The sequence below is a fragment of the Humulus lupulus genome, chromosome 2 (assembly GCF_963169125.1).
Source record: "Humulus lupulus chromosome 2, drHumLupu1.1, whole genome shotgun sequence".
NCBI lineage: Eukaryota > Viridiplantae > Streptophyta > Magnoliopsida > Rosales > Cannabaceae > Humulus > Humulus lupulus.
The window spans coordinates 67615877-67633696 of record NC_084794.1 but is presented as its reverse complement, the minus strand read 5'-3'; positions in this window follow the sequence as shown (position 1 = coordinate 67633696).

Below are 17820 nucleotides of genomic sequence, written 5' to 3'. Positions count from 1 at the left end.
ACGGCGCTCTCTCTCCATATCTGATATTCGGCCCTCTCAGCTGTAAGGGCCTTGTCTACTACCTGTGCATAAGTAGTAGTCACTGGATCCAATGTAATGTTCACATCGCGGGCGATCATAACGTTCAACCCCCGCACAAACCTGTCTCTTCTTACCGCATCTGTCGGCACTAGATCTGGCGCAAACTTTTCCAAACGATCAAATCTCACAGCATACTCTGTCACTGTCAATCGGTTCTGAGTCAGGTTGATGAACTCGTCAACCTTTGCAGCTCAGACTGCTACACTGTAATACTTCTCGTTGAAGATATTCTTAAATTCTTCCCAGGTCATAATTACCACGTTCATTCTCTAAACCACAACGTCCCACTAGATGCGGGCATCCTCTCTGAACATATAACTGGCACAGGAAACCCTCTCATTTCCCTCAACCCTCATGAAATCCAGGATAGAGGAAACCATATTCATCCATTGCTCTGCTCGTAGTGGGTCTGGTCCACCCTCAAAGGTGGGAGGATGCTACTTTCTGAATCTCTCATACAAAGGTTCCCACCTGTTCTCAACCACAGGCTGAACCGGCACTGGCGCTGCACCCTGCTAAATTGGCAGCCCAGTGACCTGTGAAGGGGCCTGCTGCCTCAACCCACATAGTTCTTCCTTTGTTCTTCGCAATCTCGCTTCCATTTCAGCTAACATTTCTTGCCAATTCTGCGGGGAAGGTGGAGGGTCCTGACTCTGGTTGTCATCCTCGGCCCGACTGCCACGGAGTCTAGATGATTACCGAGGCATCACAACTGTATGCCTGCAATCAATGACGCCGCTCATCAGGCATGATAACAAAGTCCAATACCACCTCCCAATCACAACAGCAATCCAGATATCATACAGGTAGAACATAACACACAACGGGCCATGCCCTGGCATCATGCATATGTTAACTCATTCATCATGCTCTATATGAAATAAGCAAGCAAACAGGGCATTCAAACACATATTCAAACATATTAATCAACCATACCAACTAACCCTGAGTCGAGCTTGCAACTGACAGCGAGCGTACATGTTTGGTCAATCTCTAGAACTAATAAACCTTGGCTCGCTCTGATACCAAGTTGTAACGCCCTACTACCTCAGAGTCGTTACTAAGTGAGTTTAAATCGTGCAATTAACTCGCTAAACGAGATTCTTAGAACAAAAGTGTGACTAAGCTAAACTCAAAGTCATTATCTTTAAAAATAACCTCATTTCATTGAAAATTATAAAAGTTTAACATTTGGGATCCCAAAATACAGTTTAGAAATATTTACAACTCAAAATACAATCACAGTCGACTAAACGACAAAATCCAGTTTTATACATTCATCTCCCAAAAAAGCCCCTGACCGTGGCAGTCAGGCTGACCAAACATGTACACGCCGCCTCACGCTCGCCATACTCATGATTGGTTGACTTTCTCCTTGCCCTTACCTGCACACCAGAGCACCCGTGAGTCGAAGCCCAGCAAGAAAACTCACAAACAGATAACATATGCATATCAAACACTTATCAGTTAAATAGGCCATCAACTGGCTAAACACATACGGCCCCGCCGTCCCAGGCGTCTTACCATGCCCTGGATTCGCGGTCTATACCGTGAGGATATCCCAGGTATCCCTTATGATCTATCCTAGCAACTCGCACTCTGCGTGCTAAACGCTGCTTCCGGCCCTGGCCCCTTGCCGCACACGGCCTTGCACTCCACGTGCCTATCGCCGTTCCCGGCCCATTGTCGTTCTCGGCCTTTTCCGTTATCGGTCTTCACAGTTCACGACTCGTGCCGTACAGTCATCACACTCACATATGATAAAGCTAATCAATAAGCTAAACATACAAAAACTCAAACAAAGGGTCAAACCCCACATCACAGTCATATAGGGCCGAGCCCAACAACTCATGCTCTACGGGAAACAGTAATTTTCTTACCTGTGTCCCGAGCTTCTTACGCACCAAAGTCACGAGCACGTTCCTCTTACCCGAGCCTCTCCAAAAACCTAGTCACAACACATTTAAAACATACTTTAATACTAACCAATCCAAAACCATTTCCCGGGACCAATCCCGTACTCTTGGGACCTCCAATTTCCCAAAACAAAGTAGCGCAAACATCCTCTGAGCCCCCCGGGTAAAAGCCCTAAAATGGAAAATTTCCCCTGCCCAAAAATAGCCTAGCGCTGTGGCACTACCCATTGAGGGCCGCGGCTCCCAGATGGGCTCCTGATGCCTGATGCTGCTTTGCGCCGTGGCACCAAAGAACAGGGCCGCGGTGCCCCTACGCGAACCCAGAATTCTAGGTTTTCCCCTGCATTTTCCCCGAGCCATAACACTCCCAATTCAACCCCAATTCATACCTAAACCCCAAAATCAATCCAAAACCTCAAATAAACCATCTACCAACCTATAAACACCAACAACAAGCACAAACACATGATCACACCCACAATTCACACTTTGGTTTCAAATTTCAGAAACTGAATTCCCACACAAACCAGCCACAAACCAACTTTTAATTTTCATGCTCACACTCTAAAAATCAAAGCTTAGAAACTTAACAAAACAGAGATAAATTCTTACCTCTGAGAAAATCTTGGCCTATACTTGGTTTTAGTTGCCTCAAACCACTTTGATTCTCCTCCTAGGTTTCACAATTCCAGCTCCCTGCCTTTTTTCTCCTTTCCTTCTAGGTTCTCCTCAAACTTCCAGGAAGAACAAGAGCTTCTAGGTGCAAAACGCGAATGACTTCTCTTCTCAGCTGAAGTTATCTAAATCCTTGCCAAAAGACCATTTTACCCTTCCATCTAATTCCCTTTTCTAACTAAACCTCAAGGGCATCCTAGACATTTCACATCCCTTACAAATATACCATTTTATCACTTAGGGTAGTTATCCTCACTGGTTACCAATGGTTACTCAAACCACTAAAATACCATTAACCAATACTTACAAATTCCTAATCTCAAATTATAATATTCCCAAAATACCCCTAGGCTCCTCCCGAGCCAGGTATTTAATCTCGTTGTGTCCTTTAAACTAATTAGCTCCCTAGGACCGTCTTGGCACGTGCATCACAATTATATCACCGTTATACCATAAATTTCACATATATTACGTTTATGCCCTCAGCGGGCTAAAATTACCAATTTACCCCTAACAATGAAACGGGGCCCACATGCATTTTTATTCCACCTAAACATGCATTCTAATCACATAATCATTTAAATTCACATAGACTAACACAATATAACAATTATTGCCCTCCAGGCACACTAATCAAGGCTCCAAGCCTGATTAGCAAATTTGGGTCACTACAAAATCAATTATGGCCATCCTGGCCTCCTAATCAAGGTCCTAAACCTCATTAGGAAATTTGGGGCATTACAACTATCCCATCCTTACAGAAATTTCATCTTGGAAATTTATCTGAACTGCTCGGAATATAAATTCCGCACAATTGATTCCAGTTTCCCAGGCCGTTCCCTCGACCTCACTGTTCCTGTATCATTATCTTGACTCAAGGTACAATTTTCTTTCTCAGAGCCTTATTCTTTTTATCTCATATCTAGACTGGCTATTCTGTAACGCCCCACATCACTATGGTTTCTTCCTGGAATCACAACTGGCCCTACAAACTAACACGAGTCTTTCCAACATGCTTTGTCCTCACTCGCACGTTTCCTAGGAAAACTTCCGAGGAGGTCACCCATCATCAGATTGCTCCAAGTCAAGCACGCTTAACTTTGGAGTTCTCAAGTGATGGGCTACCGAAAAGAAGATGCATCTTGTTGGCATAGGTAGTACCCATCAATCCATTTAAGCCATCTTCAACTGTGTAGTCCCATACCTACACAGTCTTAGAAGCATCACAAGTGACCTTCCCTAGGCGATGTGGGATTGCATAGCTTTTTACCCGGTCTTTCCCCTTACGGATCACAAGATTCTGACTGTCACAATCACCCACCCTTAGGAGTCCGACGTCCCCGTCGACCACACTTTCGGCTGTGTCAAGTCTCTGATACCATTTGTAACGCCCCATGTCACTATGGCTACTTCCTAGAATGACGACTGGCCCTACAAACCCACACGAGTCTTTCCAGCGTGCTTTGTCCTCACTCGCACTCTTCCTGGGAAAACTTCCCAGGAGGTCACCCATCATCAGATTGCTCCAAGTCAAGCATGCTTAGCTTTGTAGTTTTAAAGTTATGGGCTACCAAAAAGAAGATGCATCTTGTTGGCATAGGTAGTACCTATCAATCCATTTAAGCCATCTTCAACTGTGTAGTCCCATACCTACACAGTCTTAGAATCATCACACTTGACCTTCCCCAGGCGATGTGGGATTGCACAGCTTTTTACTCAGTCTTTCCCCTTACGGATCACAGGATTCTGACTTTCACATATTCCTTACAGGATAACTTAGCCTAAATCCTCAGATTCTCATAACTCAACTCATGAGTTTCTTTTAACCCATGTTCTCAACATAGAGATACATAATACATTGTATACTGTTGACAGTGCCAAAGACGTGGCCAATCCAAAGGCAACCTGATCGATCATATCCAGGATTCAAACGATCATACTAATCTAGGGCTCAACTTCCCTTATTTCCTCACCCCTTTCCATGGTGATACTTTAAGGAAGATACAATCTTCTACTTAGAACTCCATGTTCTTGCATCTCATATCAATATAACTTTTCCATTTACTCTGAGAAATGAGTATCTAGGCTCTAACCTTTTCAAAACCTCCATGCTCCCCTGAACTACCTCAGGATCCAGATATAATATCTCATTCATCTTATAAGATGTTCTTCCAATAATAATTGGATAACTCTCTCTCTGATTTACCATTAGTCTGAGAGTAATAAATTGTATATTCATTACCTTCTGCAACTTCCCCAAAACTTAGAAGTAGCAATAGAGTCTTCATCTGATAAGATGGACCTTGAATTTCCAAGAAGGCATACCACCTCTCTCACACAAAGATCTGAATATCGATCAGCTGTGTTACTTGTCCTTACTACTAGATTTGAACTCACTTTAAATACTGGTCCATAACGACCCTGGAATGCCCTGGTTAATCCAAGACCGTTACTGTGAACTTTGAACCATGATTAACTCGCTAATCGATTTCTTTGGTTATAAACGTGCATCTAGGTGTTATTAAAAGGCTAAGGTGAAAAACCAATCAAAAGGAAATGATATATTTTATTTAAAACATAAAACTGTTCATGGGCCCATAAAAGCATTTACAAGTTATTTGCAATTCAAAATGGTCATTATAGTACAAAAATTACAACCCGTCGACCTAAGCGGCAAAATAGGGTTAACCCCCTAGTTCCTCCGAGAAACTCCTTGGCCATGGTGATCAAGCGGCCGTATATGTACACATCACCACCTAAGCTCTCCACTCAAGGCTGGGTGAGCTTTTCTTTCCCTTTACTTGCACCACATAGCACCCATGAGCCAACGCCTAGCAAGAAAACTCATTACTGCATGTAAATAATGTTAAATGATGATCATGATAATCATACAGAGCTTATAGCCCTGAACAGATGAGTGAATTTCACTTTGAGGTTCTGTTTAACCATGATGGAGCATATAGCTCTAATCAAATGAGTGATTTAACACTTGAGGTTCTGTTAACAATGATGGGGTTTTAGCCCTAATCAGATGAGTCATTTAACAATTGAGGTTCTGTTAACCATAATGAGAGACTGATGAGTAAGTCACTAACTTAAACAAGATGAGTGACTGATGAGTGAGTCACTACGGGCTCAGCACCCATAGCCATGTGACGAAGCAGCCACCTGGGCCTTCTGGCTCTGGCTCTAAGTGACTAGCCATAGCCTAGATAAGCACTTTTAGTTTTCATCGAACTTGAGGTCGATCTGGCATTAATGATCACAATGAGTCATTCAATGCAGATGTCGATTAGATCTAATCTTTGTTGGCTTGCGTTAAACATGCTAAGACCGTTCTTGACTTATTAGTCAATACCATGTGACCAGTGCTCAGTACTACTGCCCTTCTTGACTAGTGAATCACATCTTCACAATTAATACTGACACCATTGCCAATTCTGACTAATTAGTCAGTGCCATGCACAAGTGAGCAAGATTTGCTAAGCATTTGATATGCAATCAATGTACACATTTAAACACTCAACATGCCTCATGAATAACCATGCATGTCACATATGGGGTGCAGTTTTCTTACCTCTGGTTTGAGCGAGAAATAGTAAAAGAACGACCCTTGAGAACGATCGACCTTTTGATTCCTTAGCGGTTACCTACTCATAACCAATTATAACCTTCATTAATGAAAATCAACAACGAAAGGGTCTTGACCTAAACCTCACTCTCGGGACCCCGAATTGTACCCAAACGGTGAGTAGATTTGATCCCGAGCCTTATGAATTGAAACCCCGAGCCAAAACCCTTAAAAATGCCCAAAACAGGATTATGGAAAAGTAGGGTAGCGCTACCCCCTAGTGCCCCAGCGCTATTGGAAGATTGGAAAACCCTCAGGCTAGCGCTGTAGCGCCCACTGATGGGCACTGTAGCGCTGCAACCAGATAGAAATTCCCTAGTTCTTCTCCCCTTCGACACCACCATTTCCAACCTGGACCAAAAGCTTCCAAACCTCATTTTTAAGTCCCAAATGAACCCAAAAACCATCTACACATGTCCTAGGCATCAAAATTTAAGTAACCCTAGCCAAAATCTTTCATCAATTCCCTTAAACCAACCTACAAATCAAAAACAAAACAGAGCAAAGCTAGAGTTTTAATGGCTATAAACTTACCTCAAGCTTAGTTTAGGATCCTCTTCAATGGTGGAACACAATCCTAAGCCCTCAAGGTCCACTTCCCTAGCTTGAATCCTCAAAAGAAGCTCAAAAATCCAAAGGGAAAATGAAGAGAAATGATGTACGGGAGAGAAAGATAGGACACTCTGTTTTGGCAAGCTTCTACAACCTTCAATGGCTTAAATATATCTTAGGGTGAAAAGACCTTTTTGACCCTAGGTCATTTAAAGTCTTCTAAAGGCTCCCAAGGGTAAAACCGTTCTTTCCCGCCTATTTCGTTAATCATAATTAACACCCTCCAATTCCCATTATTCTCGAAATTCTCAAATACCAATAATTCATATCTCGTCACCCTTTAATTCCCGGCAACGCTCTAATCACCAAATTACCCCGAGACTCACCCCGAGCCCTAGACTTAATCCTGTTATGACCAAACTGCTAACTTGCACTCAAAGATCGTCTCATGCAAAATGGCTCGAACAAATCCACATTATTATGTGGTCTCAACAATAGTTCATCAACATGCATGAAAATACACAATTACACCCTCAACGGGGAAAATTACCAAAATGCCCCTATGATGTAATGTGGACCGACATGCATGCATTTAACATCATATTATAATATAATTCACATAAACATGCATATAATCATTTAATGGCATAATAAATCAATTATGGCCCTCCTGACCTGCTAATCCAACCATTAACCTACATTAGAGATTTTGGGGCATTGTAGACCCAATCCAAATCACGTTGACCCACTACCCTGGGCAGCCCCACCACGATGTTTCCTTATTTCCAATATAGAATACTCAAAGGCTGCAATGACTTTACTGGTTTCTGATGCTCTGTCTTAACCTGCTAACAGGTTAAGAACTTTGCCATGTATTCCATTATGACCCTCTCCATCCCAGGCCATCAATATAAAGCTTTCAAACTCTGGTACCTTTTCCTGACGCGTGGATGAAGAGAATAAGAAAGTAGCATGAGATTCATCTAGAATCTCCCATTTAATCCCAGTGTCCTTCGGATTCCAAATTCGATCCTTATACAACCATAAACTCATACCTGACACTGCATAATCCTTAGCTAATCCAGCTAAGAAGTTTTACTCACTTCTTCCCATCTAAGTTTCACTTAATTGTTCTCCTTGATCCTCCTTTAGATAATAATCTCAAGCATAAAGCTGGCCACCTGACCCACCAGAAACTCTACTCCAGACTTGGTCAGATCCTTTAACCAACATGATGCATAGGCAATCCTTTTTTCCTATCATTGAGGTGCTATAACAACCTATCAATTGATTCTGATCTGTAAGAAGACTCAGAACTCATCGACAAAGTACACGTAATATCCTGCCCATCCAAGGAAACTCCTACCCCTAAGGCGTTTATTGACCTTGGAAAATCCCCAATTCAGAGTATACCACCTTACTCAATAATTGAGTCTTTAGTTCTTACAACTTTGCTGAAGCTGCTCAAAACAGTGCCCTAGGCCTGATTCCATTCCCGGCACCAATCCAATCACCATTCTTTCCTTTTTACGTAAAAGTCATCCTGCCAAATCCCCTAGAAATCCATCCTGAAACTCACAGACTAATCCAGTCCATCCTAATCTCACTACACAACCTAAGTGGTATCCACCACACTAGCTAAGACTTCTATGCATCCTCCTGCAATAGATCTCTAGCTCTAAATACAGATGTCATAAGCATACCAAATCAATGCACAGTGCCGACTACCACAAGGTCTCCCACTCTCAAAACCAAGAGTTACTATCCTTTCCTTGCAATCTATCATTGCCTCTCACTTGGCTAGCCAATCCATATCCAAGATTATACTGAAGTCAATCATAACCAACTTTATCAAAACAACTGATGAGTCCTTTCCATCATAACCTAACTCATCACAACATAATCATGCTATCTGCATATCAAATTTATGCCTCTTTATATGCAACAAACAAAGAACAACATGGCACCAAACTAGTCAGCACAATAAAAAAATCAAAACTAGAAAGCTGACCTGCCACCCCTAAGGAACCAACCTCAGTCTCAGTCTCAGACTCTAACTGCCTCAGAATGAACACTTGAGCTGGAGTCGAGCAGTCCATCCCTTTTTGTTAATCTGTTCCTCGCCTTGGACAATCCTTCATGAAATGCCCAACCATTCCACATAAGTAACATGCCTTTTCTCAGCATTCTCCTAGATGATGTCTCTTACACTGGGCGCATTTTGGATAAGTCATCCAGCTCTTTTTCTTGCTCGCTCCAATAAATGGAGGTATCACTGCCTGAGCTTCGCGCTCTCTGACACTCTTCTTCTCATTTCTTATACTCTCAACAGGAAAAACCTTCCCTACCACCTGAGCGTAGGTTGAGGTTTCATGCATTAGGGCAACTCTAATGCCCTGAGCTATCTTGGAATTCAATCCTTAGATAAATTTTTCCTTCTGAGCTACATTTGTGGGTACCATATCAAACGAAAACTCGGCCAACCCATCAAATCTGTTAACATACTCGGTTACGGTTGCATTGCCCTGAACCAGGTTCTTAAACTCATTCATCTTAGTAGTCTGGGCCGCATCACAGTAATACCTTTCATTGAACAACTGCCTAAAGTCTTTCCAATCCATCACAGTTGTGTCTCGCGTTTGGGATACTACTTCCCACCATGTCCGGGCATCATCCCGCAACACATAAGTAGCACAGACCACCCTATCATGCCCCACCATCCCCATACTGTCAAGAATGGAACTGATCATGCCCATCCATTGCTCCGCTCTGAATGGATCGAGGCCTCCCTAAAAAATTGGAGGGTAAAACTCCTAGAATCTTCAACAAAGAAATTTCCATTTGCTCTCAACCCTAGGCTGAGCCAAAACTGGTGGCACTCCTGGCATAACAAAGGAAGAGGTGTTCCTCGATGGATTCTGTTGTTGCTTCAATCACATAATCTCTTCCTCCTGCCTCTACAATCTTAATTGCATATCTGTAAACAATTGCTGGAAATTTTGAGGGGTAGATGAAGAACTCAACCCCTGACTGAAACTCTCAGCCTCAGTATAACCACCATCAGGCCTCATTATCTGTCTTGGATACATACCTGCTGATTGAATCTGCAGTCAATAACTTGACCCATTAAATATGATGACCATATCAAGAGCTTTCCCCACGGGAACAATCATACCACACTATAATCACAAACCATTGCAATGCTAAACACATTCCCATAGCATTCATACATCAATCATAATACCTACTCTTCCAACATTACCATGCCTCAAACTCCAATATGAAATTAATACATTTATATAATCACAGAGCAGGTAATCATATAATCACATTCATATCTATATTCACGGAGCATGTAATCATATAATCACATTAATAGTCAAGAGTCAGGCTCTATCAGAATCTCATGCTCCCTAATACAATGTCCAGGTAAAGCATTTACTTTCCATTTAACCAGTTAAACACATAACTAGAGAAATAGTTACAATTCCCTGAGTGAAGCTATCTTCAGTGACGAGTGTACATGCCCAGCTTGTCTTCAGGAACCCTTAACCTTGGCTCCCTCTGATACCAAGTTGTAATGCCATAATCTCCAAGGACCGTTATGGTGTGCATTTAAACAGTGCTAAACTCGCTAACCGAGTCATTTGGCCATACTCGTGTAACTAAGTACGATTAGCGGTTAAGGGTTAAAAATTCTGGTTGAGATATAACGTTTCACTAAAACGTTTACCATATACATTGGGATCCCAAAGATATAATTTAAAGGTTAATTACAACAAAATATTTACAACCATTCGGCCTAAGTGGTAAAATAGGGTTTAACCCTAGTTCCTCTTTAAACCCTCGGCCCTGGTGGTCGAGCAGCCACATATGTACACATTGCCACTTAAGCTCTTCAACTCAAGGATGGTCTAGTTTTATTTTGCCTTTACCTGCACCACATAGCACCCATGAGCCGAAGCCCAGCAAGAAAACTCAATATGCTCATGAACAAGTAATAACATGTTACTAAGTCATAATAGGCATGCCTAACAGTAATAACCCTACTCGTGCATGCAAGCAGGTACAAATAAATGTTTGTGAAGTTCCGTACTCTGAGTAGATGACTAATAAGTCTCCCGCTCTGAGGTAGATGACTAATAAGTATCTCTAAAGTAGATGACTAATAAGTCATTCTTTGAACAGTTGACTAATAAGTCACTCTCTACATAGATGACAGATAAGCCTATCTCGATTAGATGACTGATAAGTCCATCTCGGTCAGATGACTGATAAGTCCATCTCGATTAGATTACTAATAAGTCTATCTCGGTCAGATGACTAATATGTCCATCTCGGTTAGATGCTTGATAAGTCTATCTCGGTCAGGTGACTGATAAGTCTATCTTGGTCAGATGACTGATAAGTCTGTCTCGGTCAGATGACTGATAAGTCCATCACGGTCAGATGACTAGTAAGTCTATCTCTGTCAGATGACTAAACATTCATATAATCATTTAATAACATAATAAATCAATTATGGCCCTCCCGGCCTCCTAATCAAGGTCCTAAACCTTATTACGAAATTTGAGGCATTACAAATATCCCCTCCTTACAGAAATTTCTTCCTCAAAATTTATCTAAACCGTCCGGAATATGAATTATGCACAACTGATTCCATTTTCCTAGGTCGTTCCCTCGACCTCACTGTTTCTGCAACATACCTTAACCCAAAGTATAACTTTGTTCCTCAGAACCTTATTCGTTCTGTTAAAATTTGAACTGGTTATTCCTTATAGGATAACTTAGCCTCAAATCCCCAAATTCTTATAACTCAACTCATGAGTCTCTTCTAACTCATGTCCTCAACATGGAAATATAAAATACATTGTATACAACTGACAATGCCAAAGATATGGCCAATCCATAGGCAACCTGACTGATCCTATCTAGGATTCAAACGGTCAAAATAATCTAGTTTTGAACTTGCCTCTATCTCCTCACACCTTTTCATGGTGATACCTGAAGGAAAATGCAGTCTTCTACTTGGAATTCCATGTTCCTACTTTTCAATTCAGTAAAACTTTTCCGTTTACTCTGAGAAGTGAGCATCCAAGCTCTAACCTCTAATAATCTCAATGGTCCCCTGAACTACCTTGGGATCCAAACTCAACACCTCACCCATCTCATTCCAATGAACTAGTGATAAACATTCTCAAACATACCTCATCTCATAAGGTACCTTTCCAATACTAGATAACTCTCTCTCTCTTTCTTTGATTTACCATCAGTTTGAGGATAATGAACTGTACTGAATTCAATCTATATACTCATTGCCTTCTGCTACCTTCCCCAAAACTTGGAAGTAAAAATAGAGTCCTCATCTGATAAGATAGACCTCAAATTCCATGAAGGCGCACTACCTCTTTCACAAAGAGGTCTGAAAACTGATTAGCTGCATTATTTGTCCTTACTGATAGAAATGAACTCACTTGGAATACTGGTCCATAATGACCCAATGCCAAATCATACTGACCCACTATCCTGGGCAGCCCCACCGCGAAACCCATCGCGATGTTTCCTTATTTCCACTATGGAATACTCAAAGGCTACAATGGCCTTACTGATTTCTGATATTCTGATTTGACCTACTAATAGGTTAAGAACTTTGCCACATATTCCATTATGCCCCTCTCCATCTCAGGCCACCACTATAAAGCTTTGATATCATGTTACATTTCCATGATGCCTGAATGAAGAGAATAAAAGAATAGCATGTGATTCATCCAGAATCTCCCAATTAATCTCAATGTCCATCAGATTCCAAATCCGATCCTTATACCTCAATAAATTCATACCTGACACTGTTTAATCCTTAGCTAATCCAGCTAAGACTTTCCACTCAATCTTTCCTATCTGTGGTTCACTTAATTATTTTTCTTTTTAATCCTCTCTGAGATAGTAATCTCAAGCATAAAACTAGCCACCCGGCCCACCAGAAACCCTACTCTAGTTCTGGTCAGATCCTTTAACCAACATGTTGCATAAGCAATCACTTATCACTGTCACTGAAGTGTCATAACAATCTACTAAATGATTCTGATCTGTAAGAAGACTCAGAACTTTTTCAAAAAGTACATAAAATATCCCGCCCATCCAAGGAAACTCTTGCCTACCGAGGCATTCCTTGACCTTGGAAAATCTCCGCAAGAAATACATCACAATACAATCGTCCAAGACGATCACAAATCCCATTCAAATAATCCTTTGAATGCTTTGTCCATCTAATTCATCAAGATAACTCAACATTAATTACCCTCTCAAACGTAACTCGGCACTTCCAATACCCTTATCTGATATAATAGTCTTCTGTTTAACCTTCTCCCTGATCTCTAACTGGTACTAACCAAATCTAAGATCCACCTTGGAGAATACCATCTTATGAAAACTATGAGCATTTCGAGCTCAAAATGAAAAAAATCAAAGAAAACTATGACAGGATACTTACGGATCCGTTGAAACGAGTAGGAACTGGATGGATCAAGACCATCTGTCCAAAAGAAGATGGCCTTGAAGTTGGGAGGATGGTTAGGGATGTCCTCAAACAACCTTCTCTCCTTTGGGTAGCTCGACAGATAGTAAAATCTATTCCCACCGTGAGCTCTAGAAGGATTTCTTTTGAGGCAAAAGAGATACAAAATCTCGCATGCCGAGGTCAATCCCATTTCTGCTTGTGGTATAGCGACCTCAGTGCTACCAGGACTCTATATGAGTTGGAATGGAGCTGGAATGGGAAAATACCGATGTAGTTGGAGCTCGTGATTTTCTTCTCTGGGTTGTTTTCACTCGGAGCAAAGCAGCTCCTTTCGCTGGAGTTGGCGGGCCGGCATACCAGCTTGCCGGATAGCTTTAGTCCGTGACAGGACAGGATTTCTGAAATCTGTTTGGTGGATGTGACAAAACTCTAGTAATGTTCAGCCTCGAAGAAAGAGCTCTTCGAGGCTGGGGCGAAAGGGACTTTGGAGGTGGAGTGTTTGGTTAATTGGTTCGATGTACTCTCCATGAATTAAAATGAGATTTTTCCTAAGGAAAATGCTATGGTGACCCCACACTTGGGATAATTGGTCAGACCTTAGGGTCTGGGTCAAGATACACATCAAATCTTAATCTCATTATTTTTCTCTCTTTGACCTCATCAATCTGACGTCGGAAGTGGGCGCGAATGTCTTCCCATTCAAGGCGCTCTTTCTGCTCCTGGATCAGCTGTTGGTTTTGGGAAAAGGGAGACTCGGCTCGAGGAGATGGTGGGTTGTAAGGAATCGTAAGCTCGGGCCCCCACCGAGTCTTAGAAGACCGTGACATCTAAAAAGAAAGAAAAATGTGAGGGCCAATTAATTAGAAAGAATCATCAGATAAAATCTTGATAACTTGAGTTCGCAAGTTGGAGATAACAAGATCGGATTAATCGAGCCTGAAGGCTCGAAATAGCGAGATTGCTCAAATTCCATAACTGAGCTATTAAAAGCTTGGGGCATCAAGAGTGGATCCACGCGAGAGTGGGATGGTGACTTCCAGTTTGGGGTATCTTGAATTTCTAAGAAGAAGTGGGCAGTTACCCAAAAAGGAGATATCATCAGGCTACATGCGTTAAAAGTTAAAACCCTAATTCAAAACACTATTTCTTACACTACACGAAACCTATATCCTATTACCCGATGATTTAGAAAAGAAGCCATTTTTACCAGTTCTTTACCAATTTTTTGCCCAAACAGATTTCTACCCGTCAAGATTATGCACCCTATAAATAAAAAAACTTCTATGTACAGTAAAAATGTCAAGAACATAGCAATAACCACGAATTTTTTTCTTTCATGCATGAAAATGGAAAGAACCATATAAAAAAAAATAAGGTTTGATGAACTTACACAAAGTTAATACCGAGAATGAAGAGATGTCGGATTGAAAGATCAGAAGCAGGAATGATGCGATGGAACCAAACGAACCAAGGTTACTTTGCTTTTTAGGCTTGGAGAACATGAAAAAAATTATAAGGTTTTGGTTCAAGTTTTTCTTTCTGAAAGTTGAGATTGTAAAAGTGGGGATGGAAGAGATGAATGGGAGTTTAAATAAGAGGATGGCGTTAGTAATTTAATCTAAGCCCTTAAAGCATACTGAATCGTGATTTGATGGACCGTGTTTAGTTTCGAAAGTTGGCGTCAAGAAGGGGAATAGGAAAGGACGTGCGCAAAAAAAATAGTACTTGAGTACTCTCAATATGCAATCTCCTAAGGAGACGTGTCCACACTAGAGTGTAGTAGGTAGACACGTTTCCAGAAAGTGAAGTTCAAAAGTTTCATTCTCATATGATTCGAACCAACACTTTTGAGTGGGCAAAATGTTACACCCGAATTTCGAGAATAAATGAGTAGCCTCGAAATATAGGCTTGTAAAGAATAAGTTTGGGATTATCAAATATTAGCATTATACTTGTACGAATTGTCATGGGGTTCCAGATCTGCCATCAGCGTTCAAGCTGTTAGGATTGATTCCCTAAAAGCATGTAAAGACATTTTATTGAATTTAAATAAAATGACGATTTTATTATATTTTAATGTTATAATTATTGTTTGAATTAATTAAATGTTAATATCAAGAAAATTTCTTATTCATTCATGAGAATATGATCTTGTATTAGTACGAGAGAATTAAGATCATATATAATGAATAAAATAGTTAGTAACATATTAAAGTGTGAAATATTTAATGAATGGTTACTAGTACGGTTTGCTAAGCATATGAGATGCGAGTAATCTAGATTCTGATTACTGATGTGGGTAGACATCTTATTAAAGGTGATGTATATAATAAAGATTATATATGACAGGATCAATGATAATTAATTATCTTTATAAACTATTTGTTTGACATAAAGATTTAATTCTTATCATAATAAATGATCATTTGTAGATCAGTCTAAATCCTGAGTATTCATGAACTCTTGTTTTTGTTTATTGTATCTTTTGATTCACTCGTTTAGGTCTCTTAGTATAATGAGGCTAATGACTTTTGTTTTGGAGATTCAATATCATGGATGGCTGGGAACAAGAATTACAATATTGGAATCCATGATTTCCTAACAGATCGAATATTGGTTCCCTTAAGGGTTAATTCTGGAACTGAATAGTTATTGAGCTCAAATCTATAATTTGATTATAGATTAATTATTCAGTAGTGAATTAATGGTACTTAAGGATCAAGAAGTAATTTGCAACGCCCTACTTCCTTAGAGTCGTTACTAAGTGAGTTAAAAACGTGTCATTACCTCGCTAATCGAGGTTTTAGGTTAAAAGTGTAGCTAAACTGTAATAAAGGTCATTTAAAGGAATTTAATATAAAAATGTGGTCATTTATTGAAAACGTAAAGAGTTATACATTTGGGATCCCAAAATATTGTTTAGAAAATATTTTACATCTCAAAATACATTTAAGGTTGACTTAGGCGACAAATCTACCAATACATTACATCTCCCCAAAAATAACCCTGGTTGTGGCAGCCAGGTAGGCCGAGCATGTACGCTCCACGCTTTCCGTACTCATGCTTGGTCGACCTTTCCTTTACTTTTACCTGCACCATAGAGCACCCGTGAGCCGAAGCCCAGCAAGAAAACTCACATACATATAACATATGCAAAATAGTCAACAATATACATCAAGACAGCCAATAGACTAAACATATAATGGCCAACGCTGTCCCAGGCACTTTACCAGGCCCTGGGTTCAAGGTCTTCACCTGACTCCAGCACCCTAGGAGGGTCTCGCCCTAATGGCTTGCACTCTGTGTGCTCAACACCGATCTTGGCCCCTTGCTGTACTCGGCTTCCTCCCGTTCTCAGCCTTTGCCATTCTTGGCCTTCGCTGTTCCTGACCTTTGTCGTTTCCTCACAAATATACATCACATAGCATAATATCAACAGATATTTAAACATATACTAAACATAAAAAATAGGGCTACGACCCTACAATTCAATCAATAGGGTCACGCCTTGCAATACAAACAATAGGGCTATGCCCTGCAATACAAACAATAGGGCCACACTCTGCTCTACGGGTACAACAGTTTTCTTACCTGTGTCCCGAGCTATCTGAGCACCAGAATCCCGAGCACAGTCCTCTAACCCGAGCCTCGTTGAAAACCTATTCACAACATATTCATAATAGTCAACCATCAAGTTATAAACCAATAAATAACTTTGAAATATAATTCTAGCCTCCAGGACATTGGATTCTACCAAACTGGATAGTAAAATCCTTCCCGAGCCTTAACACTTGAGTACCCGAGCTAAAAACCTTCAAATAGCCTACATTTCACATTTAAGCCATGGCGCGCTCAAGTCAGAGGCAAAATGCCTCTCTGCTAAGGGACGGACCGCGGCGCTCCAAACTGTTAGGAAAACTTATACAGGATCTTTATTTATTTTCATGTAGATCTTATATTAAACGAATTAATATAAGAAAACCTAAAACATGTTTCTAAAATTGAATTCATACAGAGAAATAATGATAAGAATACTTACATTATACGCAGCGGAATGAATGAATCCTTCTTTCTTGTATCCTTTCAGTCGCAAAGTATTACCAAGAAACTAAACCGTTCTTCAGATTTTCTTCACAGTCTTCCAAAGTATCCTTAGAATCACCTAGACTAGGGTGGAAAATTCTCAACACATGAGATAGATACAGAGAGAAGAAGATAAAAGAGTAATGAGTCTTAGAAAAGGACTTATGCAGTAGAGAGAATATAAAACCTATCAGAAACTTGTGATTCAACTTGTGTTTTCAACTCTCTCTATTATAGACTCAATTAGGTCACTTATTCAATTGAAAAATCAATAAAATAATAGCCAATAATCAGCCCTAGGTCGAAAATATCATGGGCTTTAGGCCCATGAAATTTCTCATTTAATTATAAGCCTGTTGGACTTA